The sequence below is a fragment of the Topomyia yanbarensis genome, chromosome 2 (genome assembly GCF_030247195.1).
Source record: "Topomyia yanbarensis strain Yona2022 chromosome 2, ASM3024719v1, whole genome shotgun sequence".
Taxonomy (NCBI): Eukaryota; Metazoa; Arthropoda; class Insecta; order Diptera; family Culicidae; genus Topomyia; species Topomyia yanbarensis.
The window spans coordinates 326,238,494-326,259,327 of record NC_080671.1 but is presented as its reverse complement, the minus strand read 5'-3'; the positions used below and the strand labels follow the sequence as shown (position 1 = coordinate 326,259,327).

At 37.8% G+C, this 20,834-nt stretch overlaps 1 protein-coding gene across 1 annotated transcript in view; it reads right to left on the bottom strand.

The window, feature by feature from the left end:
* LOC131683826 (protein amalgam-like) overlaps positions 1-20,478 on the bottom strand; it is a 598,561-nt gene extending 578,083 nt beyond the window's left edge. Inside the window, exon 1 of the mRNA XM_058966162.1 lies at positions 19,588-20,478. The gene's annotated coding sequence lies outside the window, so the exon portion shown is untranslated. The remainder of the gene's footprint in view (positions 1-19,587) is intronic.
* Positions 20,479-20,834: the final 356 nt, after the last annotated feature.

Genomic DNA, 20,834 nt, shown 5'->3' with positions numbered 1-20,834 from the left:
TTGGCACTCACACAACTTCTCCGGATAAATACAACGTGTTATTTCTCCGGATAAATAAAACAGCCGGAGAATGAGTGCATTAGTTGATCATGGTATCCTTCTTGCGTTCGCTGCTTCGTTGTCGTTATTCCAAAACACGAAAAAACAAGTCTATCATACTTCTTTGCCGCTTTTCTTTGCAATTAAGTGTATTTTTTGAAGTTTTAATTGATTTCCACGAAATTAAAATTTTATCACCTTCTCCGATGAGAAGGAAAAAGTCAAATAAATTTTATCCGGAAAATCATTCTCACGCTATTTGTGGAGACGGAGAATTTTGCGACTCATCTTATCTCGGAAAAGTTGGGCATCGGATAAGCTACTTCTCGCGTGAGTGAGAGAGAATTACAATGCCTGCTTTGGACTGAAGAAACTAATTTCTTTGTTTGTTTAGTGTTTATTTGACTAAGTAGGGAACTAATTCACTGGGCATTTAACGTGCGTGGGGAATACGCATGGTCTTGTCTGAGTGAAATAAGAGTTGGGAATTGATAGTTCGCGAAAATAATCGGAAGCCAGCTATCAATTGGCAGCAGTCATACCAGCATGAAAAACGTACGTTTTATTGTCATATTCATTGGTTTACTTCTAGGCCAATAAATCAATTAAATTAAATCAATTAGTTATGGTCCATTTTATATTGTCGACAACACTCCCGACAGCCGGCTTTCCGGAGTTCAAGTTGTTTTCGATGAAACAAACTCTCGATAAACGGTTATCTAGAGTTTAAACACCTTCGCATCGCGAACATTTAAGCATCCTAGTCAATAAACTATTCAAACTTCTTATGCACGCAAATAAATTCTCAGTCGCATCGCTTGCTTGAGGCGAATCCTGACTTACAACCCACCCACTTCCCCATCCGTAGTACTTATGGGAGTGTCACTGAGTCGGGGCCTTCCGTTAAGTAAGTACCACATCAACACTTCTTTTCTCATATGGGGGGGGATTTGGGATTATATAAATAATCAAAGGAAGGAGTCAGGTTTACCATCGGTCATGATCCGTGATGCAAAAGAAGCTTCATCTACCAAAGATATTTGCGATTTATTTCGTAAGCAATTCAGCAGTGTTTTTACATACGATAAACTGAACTCTTCAGAAATATCTACTGCTGTTCTAAGAGTTCCATGTGGGCTCTCCATCGGTCAACATCCTCGTATCACTTCCGATGCAGTTATTACTGCATGTAGAAAGCTAAAAAAATCATGCAACGTCGGTCCTGATGGGATCCCAGCGATTGTTCTAAAACAATGTTCTGCAAGTCTCGCTACACCCTTATCATGCCTTTTCAACGACTCTCTGCGATCAGGGATTTTTCCTGACTATTGGAAGCGATCCTTCGTTTTCCCGGTTTTTAAAAAAGGATGTAAACGCGACGTGCGCAATTATCGCGGAATTGCAGCCTTGTGCGCTACATCCAAACTATTCGAGTCAATCGTCCTGGATTTTGTCACTCACAACTGCCGTAACATAATAGCTGAAGAACAACATGGATTTATTCCTAAGCGATCTACCAGTACCAACTTAGTTTCATACACATCATACATAACTCATGCGCTCCAACAAAGACATCAAGTTGACGCGATTTATACAGACCTTACTGCAGCTTTCGACAAGATCAACCACCGTATAGCTGTTGGCAAACTCGAACAGCTGGGTTTTAATGGACCTTTTCTTAATTGGTTACGTTCATACCTATTTGGCCGTCAAATGAGCGTTAAAATTGGAGATACTCTTTCCCTACCATTTGCTGCTACCTCCGGAGTTCCACAGGGCAGCCACCTGGGACCCATAATCTTCCTGTTATACATGAACGATGTCCACCTTTTACTAAAATGTGTCAAGCTTTCCTATGCCGATGACTTCAAGCTATTCACCATCGTAAAATGTCTTGATGATGCAAGACTTCTTCAATGCGATCTAGAAATCTTCGCTAATTGGTGCAGCAACAATCAGATGGTCTTGAATGCATCTAAGTGCTCCGTAATATCCTTTACTCGTAAGCATTCATTAATTATTTTCAATTATGAACTTTATGGCAATAATCTTCGGAGAGATACTTCTGTTAAAGATCTAGGTGTAATTCTTGACTCAAAGTTAACATTTAGAGACCATGTTTCATACGTAACATCAAAAGCTTCCAGAACACTTGGATTTATCTTTCGTGCAGCCAAAAATTTCAGAAATGTGCACTGTTTAAAGTCACTCTATTGCTCTCTAGTACGCTCGATATTAGAATATGCATCAGTGGTCTGGGCACCATTCTATCAAAACAGCATCAGCCGAATCGAGACCGTTCAACGCAAGTTCTTACGATTTGCCTTGCGCCATCTTCCCTGGAATGACCCGATAAATTTACCCGCATACGAAGACAGATGTAAATTGATCGGTCTAGACCTGCTCAGTTGTCGTTGCAATGTCGCAAAGGCTTTGTTTGTCTCCGATATTATTCAAGGTAATATCGACTGCTCCGCATTACTTCAACAGCTGAACTTCAACATCCATCGTCGTGTTATGCGATCCCATACTTTTTTCCGCCTTCCTGTTGCTAGAACTAATTATGGTCATAACGAACCCATAGCCAGTATGAGTCGTATGTTTAATCAACTCTCTGATGCCTTCGACTTTAATTTGTCCCAAGCCACCATAAAAAAAAAGTTTTTTGAAGTCATATCCACTGTTTAGTTGCTTTCGTTTATAAAATTTTTGTATTATGTTGTAAGTAGTACTTAAGCCAGTTTCACTTTTCGAGTTTGTGTTAGTACTGAACTTACTTGTATGTTCTATCATTGTATATTATTTATATTCTGTGTATTATATAGTAATTAGCTTTTTTGTCATTAGGGTTAGCATATTGCCTGTTGACAATGAAAAGATGAGAAGGTTTTATGCCTACTGGAGAAGAGGCGAAAATGAGCTTCACTCCAGCGGGCTTTTCCCTGCTCCACAAATAAACAAATATCCCAAGCTACGGTAAAGACGGTCGTGGCCAGCAATGGCGGTGCTCAGGCGAAATTCTCGCTTGAACTGGATCAATTGTTATTCCCAAACAATGCTCCTCAAGTAGTCTGGCTAGAAATGAGATTCATCAGTCTGCAATCTACGAAGTATACCGTGCTTACGCAACGCAACCATGCACGTAATTTTTCTTCTGTATTCTGCATGTTCATCGCAATTCATCGACTTTTGGACTTTGTACGTGAATGGTCTTCCAAGATTTTTTTTACATACTTCTCAAAAGTTTTGCATAAGTGCCTTCACACTATATATACGGCGATCCCTTTTGGCTACTTTTTTTCATTTGCATCGACAGTCACACGTTCATTGTACTGCTTCAACATTTCGACTTCATTTTTGCTGATATTCTTTCGACACGATTGCCCAAATTCTAGTTAAACTTGCACAATGTAAACAATACACATTGAGCTAATTTCACCCAAAATTAAAATAAATACCTAAGGAAAAAAAAGATACATCAATTTGAAAGTGATGCAATTTGATTCCGTACACCGCCTCGTACAGTTCGAAGGATCCATTTTCTAGCAAGCTAATGTTGTCTTCATGCCCGAGAGCATCCGGAAGTTGTTCGACAAGGATATTATGAGGTTGGGGTCAACCAATATCACTCATCTCACAAGACACCTCATAGGACTCGAATTCGGAAGACACTAAAACTCACTAAGTTTTGTCACAAATAGTTTTGTCATCCTAAGTTCTCGCTACATTGCTGACCGCGTAGCACACATAACAGGATGCGACATTGGTGTGACTAATGGTGCTAGCAGGATCCTACCACAACACCGGTGGCATCCCAGCAATGAAAAGTAAAATATGTAAGCCGCACGGCGACATCCATCCGGAGTAGGTTTATATTGGTATGAGTGAGTGTGTTTGTGTGTGTATGTGGCTCTGGCAAAACAGAACGATACGCTATCTATTTGATGCAGCACTGGGCGTTTGGTATCACTAGCTGTCGCAATTACACTGTTGGAAATTGTGGTGGGGTTGATGCTTCATGAATCGGTGTAATGATTGGATTGCGTCGTTCTCATCAGTATTATCTGTCACCAGTTTACGATGGAAAAACTTTCACCGGAAATGTCTAATAGGTATCATAATGTAGAGCCCTTATTTTGACGGGTAACTGTTTAATAATTCATGTGTGAGCTTTGCTACATTGGACTGCATCATATGGTGGCGAATTTCATCACTAGGAAATTGTGGAACCTGATAAAAGTATACATGAATATTTAAAACCCAACAGCATATTATTCAACAATTGCTCAGATAACAACAGTTTAGAGTTGGAGAAATCCCATTCCAAAAAGAAAATAAAAATTGCTTTTTGTCACAACCTCTTTAAATTTGCATGATTTTTTCTTTGAATATTTAAAAAAAGTACTTTTAGGACAACTAACACCGAATTTCACTTTGAGTGTATTTTCGCTCAATTGTGTTTTCAATTTTATTTGGCCATTTCATCATATTTGACCATTTCATTAGATTTGTATCTTTTTCCATTTACCTGCTGTACACCTGGTATAGGTTGAAGAGTGCGGCCACACAATAGATTTCCATATAAACGAGTACCACCACAAAACTAAACCCAACCCGGTGTCGGAGTGTCATATACGTACCAATCGTCTCAGTTCGTCGAGATCGAAAAATATCTGTGTGTACGTATATGTGTACGCGAATGCATGTGTGAACTTAGCAAAATGAAATGCCTCGTGCATGTACACTTGCAGTGTCATTGACGCATGTCATATCCGAACTCACAGCTCACGATATTTGTGTTGTCACAGTCAACATGGCTGTTGATAACATAAACAGGAAATACGTGTATTATTCGGCATTCTTGCCGCATAATGAACAATCACATTTTGGTGATATCATACAATGGCCGAAATAGGTCTCCACCCATAATCAGCATCAATGCAAAGGCGCGCCCCATAATGTTGGGCATCTGAGATATTAATTTGAGAGGAATTGACGGAATACTTATGTACTAAAAATCAGCATATACTTATTCTAAGAAATTACCAACATTTGAACGATCTGGCATGGAAATAGTGTTAGATGTAACTCTTTGCTCTGACGGTATTGCGCATGAGGTGGCGTACTGGCTTGTACCCAACGAGCTCGATCCGTCATTGACCGATCAAAAGTGCACCGCCATTGATCATTTTATCGTCTTGCTAGATATTGTCACATATCATAATCCCAAATCTACGAACTGGGACCTCAATGAAATGGGCCTGCGACTATGTTTCGTTAGTATTTTCCATTGATTGAATCTCCCTGACTTGCTGGTAGCAGCATGCCAAGAGGTTTGTCTGCTTCGAGCTATATCCGGTGATGGAATACTGAACTTGTTTGACTCAAGTTGTTTTGAAATCCCAGACACAGGGACGGGATGAAGGTATTAAAGTTGGCTCGCAAAGCTTATGGAATTCCCCTTCAATCCTCTGTGCCAAGTGAAGGGAAAAGCCTCTGCACCAATTTCGCAAGTCTCAACGAGACTAGCAGATTAAATAATTTTTTTTCGAAATCGAAAGACTTTCATGTCAGTTCGATTAGAACTGCCAATGGCGAATGCTCATCTGACGAAGATGTAGTACTCAACTTGGGCAGTGCGAGATATCTGAAAAGTCAAATCGAATCCATGGTAAAGTGAAAAAACGACCTTTTTCAAACTAGATGGACGAATTATTATTAATGCTTTGTGAATCAAATATCTAATGTTTCGTATAACTGCATTAGGTAGAGAAAAATTGAGTCTTCCTAAAGAGACTGTATAATATATGAATGTGTATATGTTGCTAGGTCAAAAGACCGAAAAAAATATTGCACATTTTAGAAGAATACATCCCCAGTTACATTTGAGGGAATACATGAGAAACCGGCCGACCACAACATATGACCATCGTAGATTCGAACGAAACTTTGAAGGTGTGTTCGGTTTATGAATCTGCATGATTTTCTTTGACAATTGCGATAATTTGATACAAGAGCAATTTTTCAAAAGGGCGTACACATTTCCACGTGCATTAATTTAATGTTTTTGTTCGATTACTGTATTTTATACAACAAAACTTTCTAAGAATGAGCTTCAGGGAATGAATATTTAAGTGGGGAAAAATATACAATGAAAAAATGTAGTGTCATTTTTCACATAAACAAAAATTTGCGTTAAAAATTTAAATTGCAAGAAAACCCATTTTTCTCCTTTTTTATATTTTGTCAACAAAAACCTAAAGAGAAAAGAAATATTTTGAATGTAATTAAATTATGGAGAACTTATCGATAAAAAAGTTTTTCTAACAATAACTGTTTTAAAATTTCATATACAACTGTAGTTTTATTACTGAATATAATTCTAAGTATCATTTTAAATCAAAATGCATTTCTATTCTATTCTATTCTATTCTAACCCTTACACAGCCAGTATTGAAAAGCATCCTGGAAAACACTGCAGATATTCTTTAGTGTTTTCTTGTCAACATTAATATTTGAAGCATATTATGTGTAATATGTCGCAAATAATAAAACGGCCAGGCCTACTGAGCAGAATTTTGTTTAAAGATGTTACAAAATTATACGGCAATTAAATTATTCATTTAATGAATAATCTAACTAATGGATCATTTTGAATCTTGAAGGAGAAAGAAACGAGGACAACCGTACCGACCGTTTCAGTGTAAAGGGGATATGATAAATCGTTGGGAGTGGCTAGGCTAAGAAGGTTAATGTCACTCCTTGGGTCCTTTGGGATGCGCCAGAGGTATTTACACCTTGTCTTGGCTAATGAGCGTAGGTTATAGCGCCTTTACTCGCTTTTATGGACGACTGCACCCAGTAAGGCAATAAACTTTATACGTTCTATAATACCTTACTGGGACCGCGCCTACAGTCAGCAATTGGGAATCACCTCGTTCTCTGGATAGATAAAATTGGCGAAATCGGTTATTTAGTACTAAACATAAAAACTAAAAACTCCCAAACAGCTTCGAGAACAGAAAAAATAAAAATCCCATGGAAACGCTTCCATAAAAACCAAATTTCAATGATTGTCCTGTTTAGTGCGTGTGTGTACGCGGAGTTCCCGAATATTCAAATATACATAAACACTTGCGTATTTGAACTGGACGATAACTGAGAAACTTGGGAGACAATTTGTTGTCCTCGTAACACTTTATTTCAACAACCTGCTTTTGATAAAGAAATCGATTAGTCCCCACAACCCAAGCATCTCCTAGTATCACATTGACGACCATATCTTGACACATCTTGCACCGTGGCGCTGAAAGGTTCATGTACCGATCATATGCCGAATTAGGAGAAAAGGAGAACTGAGTTCTACAAGATGACGACACGAATGAACTAATGATGAATGAAGTTCATGTTTGACAGTTCTCGGTGGTTTGTTCACTTCGTCAGTTGCGTGAGTTCGAGGGAAACGGGTGGTCATCTGTTACATTCGAACTCATGAAACTCCCATGTAAACAAACCACCGAGAACTGTCAAACGAAGTTCATCCAGCTCATTTTGTGGGGCTATGTCGGTTGGTGCAAAACCTAGTTAGTATTAGTAGTAGTCTAGCCTCAAAAAGGCGCGCGGATCCTAGTTGAACCTCTCGTCCCAACGTTCCGCCAACAGATTCGTAAGGAACGGTGTGATGTCATTGTTGGTTATGGATTCGTGCACTTCACCAACGTATGCCGCAACGTCGATATGGCTTCGTTCCCCCTACTGAATGATGACGCGCTGGAACAATCTACTGTACATAGTTCGGTCGGTCCTACTTGTCTGATTAGGAAGGAAAATATTTTCAAAATTTCCTTAAACAGAATGGTCGTAGTGCGCGACGATAGATAATTTCATAGCAACTGAAATGTTTTCTGGTAACGATGACACCACCAGTATTATTTTTTGCACGTTCTTCTACCTTGTTATTTAAAGCAGAACTACAAACACATTTCGCAAAGAAATCGTAACTTTTCTTCACAAATGATATACAAAAACCTTTTTGCCTTTCTCATATAGAAAGGTTATGCAATCACTCTGAAAAACGTCAACCTAATCCCGGCCCGGAGGGCCGAGTGTCATATCCCATTCGACTCAGTTCGTCGAGATCGGAAAAAGTCTGTATGTGTGTGTGTATGTGTGTATGTATGTGTGTGTGTATGTGTGTGTATGTGTGTGTGTATGTGTGTGTGTATGTATGTGCGTATGTGTCAAATAATGTCACTCATTTTTCTCAGAGATGGCTGGACCGATTTGTCCAAACTTAGTCTCAAATGAAAGGTGCAACCTTCCCATCGGCTGCTATTGAATTTTGGATCGATCGGAATTCTGGTTCCGGAATTACGGGTTTCAGAGTGCGGCCACACAGAAATTTCGCATAAAAACTATAGGAAAAATTAAAAATAGAATTTTTATTTTTGATGCTAAATGTATTCAAGGTGCATAAAACGTCGAGATTTGATGCAAACACGAAAAAAATTTGACGAAGATTCACGTTTTTGGATTTTGCACATTTTTGCCTTTCTCATATAGAAAGGTTATGCAATCACTCTGAAAAACGTCAACCTAATCCCGGCCCGGAGGGCCGAGTGTCATATCCCATTCGACTCAGTTCGTCGAGATCGGAAAAAGTCTGTATGTGTGTGTGTATGTGTGTATGTATGTGTGTGTATGTGTGTGTATGTGTGTGTATGTGTGTGTGTATGTATGTGCGTATGTGTCAAATAATGTCACTCATTTTTCTCAGAGATGGCTGGACCGATTTGCCCAAACTTAGTCTCAAATGAAAGGTGCAACCTTCCCATCGGCTGCTATTGAATTTTGGATCGATCGGAATTCTGGTTCCGGAATTACGGGTTTCAGAGTGCGGCCACACAGAAATTTCGCTTAAAAACTACAGGAAAAATTAAAAACAGAATTTTTATTTTTGATGCTAAATGTATTCAAGGTGCATAAAACGTCGAGATTTGATGCAAACACGAAAAAAATTTGACGAAGATTCACGTTTTTGGATTTTGCACATTTTTGCCTTTCTCATATAGAAAGGTTATGCAATCACTCTGAAAAACGTCAACCTAATCCCGGCCCGGAGGGCCGAGTGTCATATCCCATTCGACTCAGTTCGTCGAGATCGGAAAAAGTCTGTATGTGTGTGTGTATGTGTGTGTATGTGTGTGTGTATGTGTGTGTGTATGTGTGTGTATGTATGTGCGTATGTGTCAAATAATGTCACTCATTTTTCTCAGAGATGGCTGGACCGATTTGCCCAAACTTAGTCTCAAATGAAAGGTGCAACCTTCCCATCGGCTGCTATTGAATTTTGGATCGATCGGAATTCTGGTTCCGGAATTACGGGTTTCAGAGTGCGGCCACACAGAAATTTCGCATAAAAACTATAGGAAAAATTAAAAACAGAATTTTTATTTTTGATGCTAAATGTATTCAAGGTGCATAAAACGTCGAGATTTGATGCAAACACGAAAAAAATTTGACGAAGATTCACGTTTTTGGATTTTGCACATTTTTGCCTTTCTCATATAGAAAGGTTATGCAATCACTCTGAAAAACCAACCTAATAAAATTTTTTTCAACTCGCATAAGGTTTCTGGATTTTAACAGGGGCGTAGTTGATGGTTTACGGAGAGGGGTTACACCCCCCCCCCTCTACTGTTCACTCCACTCCTTTAAAAATCTCCTTAAATCACCGCTCAGACCACCACCTCATACCCCTCCCTTTCAACCCCATCATCTTTAAACCACCACTATATTACAAAGCATACCAATTTAAGCTGGGGAGTCGTTCATTCATGGGATTTTCGCCCTCCTCACATACCCATCCCCGCATGACAAAATGAGTTAGCAAGCAGATAACATTGATCTAATGCTGATTAGGCTAATGGAGTATGATATTTTTTTGTTTCAAGTGTTTCACCGTCGACACGTAGCTCATCAAGTTCGTGGCTGGCATGCCATTGTGTATAAGTGCAAAGTGTACTAAGAATGTAATGGACATTTCCACGATTATGTTGAACATAAAAAGCCTCCGTGCCATAGTTTAGAGAAATGAGAAAGGCACAATTGCACCGCTAGGTGGATTAAAACAGGTTTTTCCTTTCCTGTTGCACACTTTATGCCAGAAAGCAACACTTAAAAAGGAAAACGAAAATATAAAACAAACACTACTTACCGTCAGTTTTTTCCCAGTTCTAAATTTTTCCCGTTTTTACGTGTCTACCGGCCTCCGTGATATGGGAGGATTTCATCTCCATATCTTCAATATTACGGATTCTTTGGTCCGGGAGATTTCAGTCTGTAGTTCTTCGGGCGTGGTCACTGGAACACCATTAACCACCAGTTGATTGTGCTCGTCGATCTCCACAGTCAGACTCAACGGTTCGTTCTGATTTTTCCGGATTCCGACCGTTTTGGTCGTTTCTCTGGTCATCCTGTTGCCAGCCGTGATTACAACCGGTCCCGATAAACTGTCGACCTCAGAATTGCTTACCGCTGCCGTGTGCATTTTAAATCAAAATGCATTTGACAAAAATCTTTCAAAATGTGATAGTTTTCGAGATATTTGGAATTTTGTTTCAGCGAAACAGTTAATTCGTGTGATTATGACCTTTTTAAAAGTTATTCGCGTTACACCATCATAAAATGTCAAATATCTAATTTTTATCGTTTTAAAGACGTAAAAGAATTTTTTTAGTGTATTTGGATTATGAAGAAGCTTTCAATAAAAAAGTTTTCTTAACAACTTTTGACATATTCATACTATTTGCGTTGCGTTGCGTTGCGTTGCGTTGCGTTGTGACGATGATTTTGGCGGATTGCACACTGACTTCATCATGTTTGACTGCTGATTGTCTAATAAGAGTTGCTTAGGAAGTGGTAAGTAGGAATTCATACCAATCCGACCCATATTAAAACCTCAACAGCATGATAGCCATCATTGCCGGCCGCCCCCATCTCCATCGTTCACGGGGAAGGATAAAGGATAAGGTAGACAGGAAGTGTTGATGCTCCACCTACTTAACGGAAGGACGACGATTCATCAGACTCTTCCATAGGTGTCGCGGAGTTGGTGGTTTGGAAGGGTATCAGGTCTAGGATTCGCTCCAAGCAAACGATGCGACCTGTAAAGCATATTTTATTAGGTAGTTGTTTAGTTAGTCTTCGAGTGCACGATCACTCGAAAAAGAGATGATCTTGTTTAGTTTTTGGTTATTTTTAAACTCTGGGCAGCCGGCTACCGAGAGTATACTATGTTCCCTAAACAAAAACAATTTGAACTCCACACAGCCGATCGTGGGAGTATTGCCTGGAAAAGCTAATCTTATCTGCGTAATGGGCCGGATCACTATTTATTGCAACAGTATTTGGACAGAACTCGCTACTTCTTCTCTACGATATATTTATTGGCTTGAAAACTACCAAGTGACAGCATATTATACTGGCAAAAATAGCGCGAGATGTTATAAATCAAGGAAAGTATTTCTTATTTTCCATATCGGATTGTTTGTGGAATACAAGTATACGAGCGATAATACCGAACACTGAAGGGAAATATAAAGGATTGTTAATCTGATGCACGGGCTTGTTAGCAATAACGGAGCTTTAAATTAGGTTCATAAAAACAGACGCGGCGAATTTTCAATACGTATTGAGCCGTGTTCATAGATACTAGTCAGATTAGTCGTATTGGGGCTAATTTCCGATCAACTATTCATTTTTACGGCAATGTTTTCTCGACTAGATCTGTTCGCACCCTCTCATTCTGTTCGCACCCTCTCATTCTGCGGTCTAAGGACCAAATGTCATCAATAGACTTAGAATCGCGTGGAGGCATGAGATAGGAAACTTGTAAGAATTTTGCTATCCCACCGTTTGACTACCAGAATGGATGGGAGAACAGTAATACTAGCAAATACCGACTACCATAAGAGCGGTGCAAATTTGAACGAGTGACGTAGAGTACTGCACTGAAAAAAGGACCAGGAGTGCGATTTTACGAAGTTTTAGCTTCCGATGGCCCTACATTTTCTGACAAAGTGAAGTTCTTGAATGTTGAGATTTTTATTACTGTTTAGAAAAGCAAAAGTATCATAAAGCTAGTGTCAGGCCTTCATGAGACCTCAAGAAGTCACTTTTGGAGGTATTCGTAAATGTAGATTTGTCGGTAGACGGTTCCAAATATAATAGGAAAATACCTAATTTAACACAACTACAGATCACTTGCAACATAAAAAGCTTTTTGTGAAATTCGACAGCTCCATCTTAGGCCAATTCAATAAATTTCCTGCATGAAAGTTTCCATTTTTTAAAAACGGTTTTTAAGCCAAAGCTTTGGAAGTTAAACCTTGGCGTGGAAGTGCCGGTATATTAATATATTCTGTTACTTAGTGTAGAATTAGATTTCGTCATTTACGGCTAATATACAACCGCCAGAAGAAACTTAAAACGTTGGTACACAACCAAGAAAGGCGAATCAGAAAAGGTATATGTCAGTGATTCACTAAATACAGACTGGAAAGAGGGTAATATGGAAAACCTTAAGGTCCGCCCAGATTAAGTCTTCGGTACGGAACAAAACCTCGGCCTAGGAACTCCTAGCATGTTGTTAGTCGCCTCTTACGACATGGGAGCAGTTCCCAGAGGTTCTATTCTTGGTTGAAATAGTGCAAAAAGATTTCAGCCCGCCGGACACCACACGGCTTTTGACATATTCATACTATTTGCAGTCAAAAACACAATTTTATTTTTGAATGCGATTTTAAACGCCATTTTAAATCAAAATGTCAATTATAAAAATGTTCTGAAATGTAGTGGTTATCGAGATGATATATTAAATTATGTTTCAACAACACATTTTTTTGTTTTACTATGACCTTTTCATAAGTTATTCGCGTTTCTCTATCAACAACAAAAGGTTTTTCAAAAGGCCCAAAACATTTCATGTTACTTATCTTTCGATATTAAGGCGATATTATAACCCATTTGAAAGCTACATGAAAAGAATCAAAATATGATCGAACTATTTAGTTTAATCATAAGACTCTACGGTTGAAGAGTATTTTGATTGTTTTCGAATAGCTTTCAAATGGTTTACAATATCACCTTGATGTCAAAAAGAAAGTTACAGAAAATGTTATTAGCCTTTTGAAAAATTTATTGTTGTTGATGTAGAAACGCGAATAACTTCTGAAAAGGTCGTAATAAAACAAACGAATTGTGTTTTTAAAACAAAATTTTAAATATCTCGAGAATTAGCACTTTTCAGAAAATTTTTTGTTATGAGCATTTTGATTTAAAATAGATTTTAGAATCATATTCAAAAAGAAAATTGTATTTTTGATTGCAAATAATATGAATTATAAAATATGTCAAAAGTTGATAGGGTAACTTTTTTATTGAAAGCTTCTCCAAGATCCAAATACCCTGAAAGAGTTTCTTTTACGTCTGTAAATCGATAAAAATTAGATTTTTGACATTTTATGATGGGGTGACGCGAATAACTTTTAAAAATAGCATAGTCATACGAATTAACTGGTTTTGTTGGAACAAAATTCCCGAAAACTATCGCCTTTTGGAATATTTATGTTAAATACATTTTGATTGGAAATGTTACTTAGAATTATATTCAGTAATAAATTACAGATTTGTATGTCAAGTAGTATGAAATTTTAAAAGATGTATTAAGTTATTGTTAGAAAAACATTTTTACCGACAAGGTCTCCATCATACAATCACATTCAAAATGTGTGAAAACTCTTTAGGTTTGTGTTGACAAAATATAAAAATTAGAGAAAATGGGTTTTTTAGCAATTTAATTTTTAACACAAATTTTTGTTTTTGTGAAAAATGACACAACACTTTTTTCAGTGTATATTTTTTTCATGCATAAATATTCATTCCCTAAAACTCCATCTCAGAAAGTTTTGCTGTATAAAATACAGTAATCGAACAAAAAATCGAACAAAAAATTGAAACCGTGGAAATGTTTACGCCCTTTTAAAAAATTGCTCTTGAGTCAAAATAATCTTACTGATTGTGGAAAATGTTTAGCCTTCCATACCGATGAAACGTGGAAAGTTTCATTGGAATCTAAGATGGTCGGTCACGATTTTAAATATTTTCGGACGGATATTCGTGGAATTCCTCATTTATGAGGATTTCTATGGGAAACTGAGAACTATAACCGAAATTACATCTTCAAATAACACATTACCTCGGAAATAGTCAAGCTTACTTCAAAGTTTTAAGGCGATTTTTTCAATATCAACTTTTCCGAAAATTGTCCCGCGGTGAGCAACATATTTCGACTGAATTTGAAATTTGAAAGAAATTCCATGAATATCCGTCCGCAAATCATTAAAATTAAATTAATATACTCTACACGTTTCACCGGAATAGAGGACTAAGCATTTTCCACAATCAAGGGCATTTTTAAAAGGGTGTAGATATTTATACATACAGCATTTTAAGGTAGGCTTTTCAAAAAATATTGTTCGATAACCGTATTTTTATAAATGAAAATTTCTGCACTAAGAAAAATTACACCGAAAACTTTGTGAAAATGTTGAAACCGAAGTTTCAACATTTTCACAAAGCAAAAATTTTTGTTTAAAAATTATATTACAAAACTTGTTTTACTCCACCTAGTGGTGCAATTATGCCTTTCTCATATATGAAAACTACGATTCCATGGATAGTTATGTTTAATATAATGGTGGAAATGTCTATTACATATTCAGTGCGATTTACACATACGTACAATGAATCCACAGCTACGAACTTGAGTTGCTGTTACAGACACTTTTTATAACAGACTTGCGGAGAGAATAACATTAAAACTAGCAACCATGAATGTAAACTGGCATCACGGAAGCTCCCATAAGCTTTGAATGGACTTCCTCTTGTTCCTCTTGCTTCGAAAACCGTCATGCTCGTTTGGCTGCACTTTTTGACAGCCCGCTTGGCTGCCATTTTCTAACACTTTGCTAGTCTGTGTATGAGGTGTCTGTAGTTGCTATGTGTCGACGCTGAATCAGGAATCAGAATATATTGGCTCAAATGGCACGTTCCCCGGACATAGTCGGGGATTTGTTTGGATCCCGCCAAAATTTTCAACTTGTTAAGAAATTTTAAATAAGTATCTGAACTCAAAATCATTTCAAACCAAATTTTTCACTGGTTTTTCAGACACACTAGGAAAATTTATTCTGGAGGAACTAGAAAATTTTATTCGGGTAGGGGGGTACATGATGAGGGAAGGGCGGTTTAGGGAAGGGTGGTGAGGGATGTGGGGGGCGGAGGGGGCACACCGCACAGTATCCCCCTAACTACGCCTCTGTTAAAATACAGAAAACCAAGTCAAAAAAAGTTATTAATTAAGACGATGTTCGGAGTGATTGCATAACCTTTCTATAGGAGAAAGGCAAAAATGTTAATTTACTGTGTGCACTCTTAAACCCGTAACTCCGGAACCGTAACTCGGAATTTAATGAGATTCAATAGCAGCCTATGGGAACGTTGTACCTTTCATTTAAGACTAAGTTTGATGAAATCGGCTCAGCCATCTCCGAGTAACCGATGTGCATATTTTTGGTCACATACATACATAGATACATACATACACACACATACATACGCACACAAAAACACAAACATTTGCCGAATTCGACGAACTGAGTCGAATGGAATATGACAGACGGCCCTTCGGGTTGGGATTGGATTGACGATACCGTAAACCGGGGTGACTTTGACCACTCGAAACTTTTTTCGTAGATCGCTTATTAAACCAGAATAGTCTACTGAATCATTTTAATTTGAAATGATTTTTACTCTAACCTTATAAAATACTGATTTGTTATACTTTTTGAGTATATTGTTCGGTTTTTGAGAACAAAAACTACAAAAAAACGAAACTTGAATTTGCCTGATTTTTATGAAGCTTCGTAAAGTGTCTATTTTTTATAAAAGAAATAAATGTCAGATTTGAGCAAGAGTAATAAATTACAAGCGAACATTTTGTACATTGATAAAACACTGAAACAAAACAATTTTAGCAGTTTTAAAGGTTTTCAGAATCTATTATTTTAGTTAGACACAAATTATACGAATTTTGGTTACTCGAATTTTACAGTACATTGAAATACTTTGTATAATACCAATTAACATATATTTAACAATGAGTATCTTTCCAGAATTAGTTTAAACAAACATTTGGATGAAAAACATTGACATCAATAACTTGATGTGGGTGAACATGCAGGTTATCAAAGTCACCTCGGAACACGAAAACGGACTTCAACTTGAAATCATTTTTGAAAAAAAGACTGTAAGCGGACAATTGTAGGTAAAACCATCCATGTTTTCCATACATCAATACAGGTAATCTTCGATACAACGTACCCTCGATATAGCGTCATTCGATATAACGTACATTTTTCCTCGATATAACGTACATATTTTTTAATTTATTTTTCAGGTCCAAATTTATCTTCAATTACGCATGTATTCCATATTTTAAGAATTCAGTATGTTATACACAAACTTAAAACGTACTAATTGGGCATCTAATGAGCACGTTAGGAATTGACTACTTCATTGAAGGTTACGAGAGCGATTTTTTTTTAATTTCATTTGCGTATGATCGTGATTTATTAAAACCAACCATTTATCTCAATAAATAACCCAATACTAGTAGGGGAGCCCGAGGCTAGTTGGCGGTTGGGGTAAGTTGGCGGAATCCCTTTTTCTCCGTTTCTATTAGACATATAGCACTGCCTCTCGTTATGTACCTCAAGTTATGTGAAACCCCTTATCCAATGTGTTTTGGTTGCAAAACATTTTGTATTGTGGAAGTTCTGGGCGATATTATGTTTTCGAGCATACCTAGTAAATTTCCTAAATTTTAAACACTGTGTTATTTAGGGTGATGGCGGTGCTGCTCGCGGGGCAAGTTTGCGGTACTATTTACGATGCAAAAATTTTTATTTCTGGAATTCACGCCAAAGTAAGAAAATCTTTTTCTTGCATATCTTGTCAATGCAGGAAACATTTACTTCGGCTAGTCACCTGAAGAATTTCGAAAATTTGCTATTGCTTGCTATGAAAATTTGCTATCAATGTCAATGTCAATGTCAATATTCCGGGATATTGAGACTGAAATATAATAGCAAATGTCGATTAATATACAGTTTTCTTTGAAAAGACATTCAGCATGTTCCAAAAGGACCCATGAAGTATTTGATTCTCCATTTGATAGCTTATTTTATGGTGTATCTATACATATCGCCAACTTACCCCGGGGCCGGGGTAAGTGGACCGTTTTTCCGCGTCACATATTTTTGTCTCTAAAAATGGAGACAATGCATCAAACATTTTAATGAAATTCAGAGATGTTGCCAACAGTCTGTCCTTCCATGCCACGTGTTCTATTTTGAAAAATCTAGGTACATCAAAGCGGTAAAAATGAAAACTGAAAACACAGCCAACTAGCCCCCTAAGTTCTAACTGAAAACTAAAATTGATAATATTTGTGTGACCATTGTTTATTAGTTTCGGGACTGCGGAATCTTATTCTCTGGGCCGAATGACAACGTTTAAGATCCACGGCATGCTATGCCACAAAAAGAATGAGAGGTCATATTTGTAGTTACACGGCCAACTGTCCACGCTTCACGACCGGTTTGGGGTATTTAGGAAATCGGTTAGCGGACTGAAATATATCTTCAGAAATTTTTAAATCGTGGATACAAGTGGATCTTTATACTCTATTCTAATGATTAAAGTTCATAAATTGCTTTTATTGTATGAGACGCAGACGGTGGGAATATTAAAATCACTTTACAAGCCCAGACAAAATAATAATTAATGATTTAATAATTAGGAAAGGAGTCAGAATAGAGAATATTTTCGGAGGTAGAGATAGCGTAGTTGGTAACTCGATTGCCTTGTACGCTCACCTGGGTTCAATTCCCAACCCCGCACATACTGTTAGAGATTTTTCTAAAGAGATTTCTCTAACCCAACAAAGAGGCGAATGACCCTAAGGTTAAAACCTCTAAAATCAAAACAAAAAAAAATTCAATAAATTTAATTCATATAAGCAAAAAAATGATTATGGCATCTTTTTTATGGATCTACTATAATTTTCTTATTAGAAAAGTTGTTTCGCACTGCTAGGTAGGTAAGATTTTCAAAATTAGTTACGCGTTATCAAAATTCTACAAAATAAAGTACCACGAACAACAATTCTTTGAACATTTTGCATGCTTCGATACAACGTACAATTCGATATAACGTACAATTTTTAAACCGAGATGTACGTTATATCGAAGTTTACCTGTGCATGGTTTAAAAATATTAAACTTGAATAAAATGTGTTGCGTCTAAAAATATGTAATGATTACTTCGAAAAATGATCAATGTCACCCCGGTTTACGGTATTCAGAGTGATTGCATAACCTTTCTATAGAAGAAAGGCAAAAAACCCATTTTTTAAATTATTTATCTTTTGTTATAAAAACGAAAAGAGAAAAGCAACATTTTAAATGTGGCTAGATTATGGAGAAACATTCAGAAATAAAGTATTTCTAACGATGCATTTAAACAAGTTTCCATGAACATTTCCATGAGCAGTTATGACACGTCAGACATATTTTGTCATCAATACACACTTATGACATGTGTGAGGCTGTCTTTTGCTTCGCAAAAACTCCCATTCCCTCTAACTTGGTCAACAAATCTTCGGATCTTCGTAATAATTGTGAGATTGATACAAAATAGATAAAAACATCAATCGTCTTCTCTGAATTGTTCAATTCAGATATTCAATCTCAAACTTTAAAAATCGTTTTTTTTTTTCGAAATATACTAAATGGCGCTTGTCATACGATAGCACAATAACAGCGAGTATAATTAAATAATTATCGCAACCCTATGGGCTTCGAAAAAGATATCTCCTCGACACTCAAGAGGGGTCAAGAGTAGTCGGTGTTATGAAATCGTGATCTTTTCTTTAAAAATAAGAAATTGCACGAAAAGCTCATTTACAGCGGTCATCATCACTGTACCGTACTACTCACTGTATTTTTATAAATAAAACGAATTGATGTTGTTTCTAAATTCAAATCCATCGAAGAAAAAAGGTTGTTTACCTCTGGGTTTTATTTACTGCCGCTATACGTACTGCAGCTTCATGTTATATAGGGTTCTCTATATACATAGGACAATTATTCATAAAACGACAGTTTATGTGACGACAGACTAAACCTCTATTAGAAAACTTCGCCTGCAATCTCCTCTGAATACGCCGCACTTTTTATTATCCAAGCCCTTGAGATCTAGCAGCTATCTGCCCTACCTCGCACAATGTTTCTTCAACGCAAAGCATACAAGAAACATATCTAGTCCACTTTCTAAACGAATATCCTCATTATTCCGTACCACCCATTAAATATGACCTTAGCCATTGAAAGAGCTTATATCATCACCACTATTTAGTATACTCACATTATACGCAGACTGCAACATAAACAAAAGTCCTCCTCTTGCCAATGACACTGCTGCATTCATACATGCAATAATCCTCAAAGTGCAGACTTATGCCAGCTCCTGCTCGCACCTTGACTTGATGCTCCATAGATAGGTTTTCATCTCAAAATTCTATAGCCGGCAGCATTACTACCGAGCTGAGCTGTGCTAAGCTGTCCACAGCTAGTATCCAATGTGACGCTTTAGCACCCTCCTAGTACACAAATGAATTCATCCACCCACAACGGAAGTCACCAGCACCAGCAGCACTGACTTTTCCACTGCGAGAGCTTTTGAAATCGAGACAAGTTTGTGTAAGATACAAAATGAGGAACAACCGTCATTAATTACTGGCGCACTCGACACAGCACTTTGAATTAAAAACAGACTCGTGTCAAATCAACGGCCGCTATTGCGCCTACTTTTCCATCCGTACCAGCTGTAGCGTTACATCATGCCATCAACTTTTCCGAAAAGAAAAGCACTTACACCAACACATTGACAACTGTGTAACCTTCATCAGCTTTCACTCTTAAAGTTTTTCTTCTAATTCAGAGAAGATGACACATTCACTGATCTACGATTCCAGCAAATTATTCTTTTTAATCAATCTTTAAATTTCCATCATTTTTCCTTCCAAAAAACAGCTTGCCACCCACCCCGTACCGCACCAGGTGCCATCCGCTGGCCACTGACGAAATACCCCGCACAGTTGCTTTACACCTTCCTGCAACGGCCAGCAACAGTGTATCGCATTTTACGCGCCACAACGTCTCTCCTGGGGAACACAATACGCGATTCTACGCGACCCGGAGTCAATGAGCCAAACCGTCGTCGTTCGATTGGATACGATCCGCGTGAGAAGCTCAACCGTACTAATGTTAACCGAGGCATTCGGGCCAGTTTCCACGGTCCTTTTGCGGCCCAGTGGAGTTCCCCTACACGCCGTTGGGCCTCTGCGCATGCCACATGCCACCCGAGAATACCCGAACAACCGAAGGGTTCTAGCCTCTGCTGATGGGTCATGGTTTTCCCAATCGACTTCCAGTGAACCGGTTCGGAGTGGTGAGAAAAATGTTGCCATCACGAACACACAGCCACTGGTCCGGTTTTCCTGGTAAAATGTATATCTGTAGAAATGAATGAAGCAAGTTCATTCATGAGAAATGCTAAACAGAGAGCGAGAGAGCCTTGCTGTGGGAGTTTCAGGTTTGGAACAATTCACG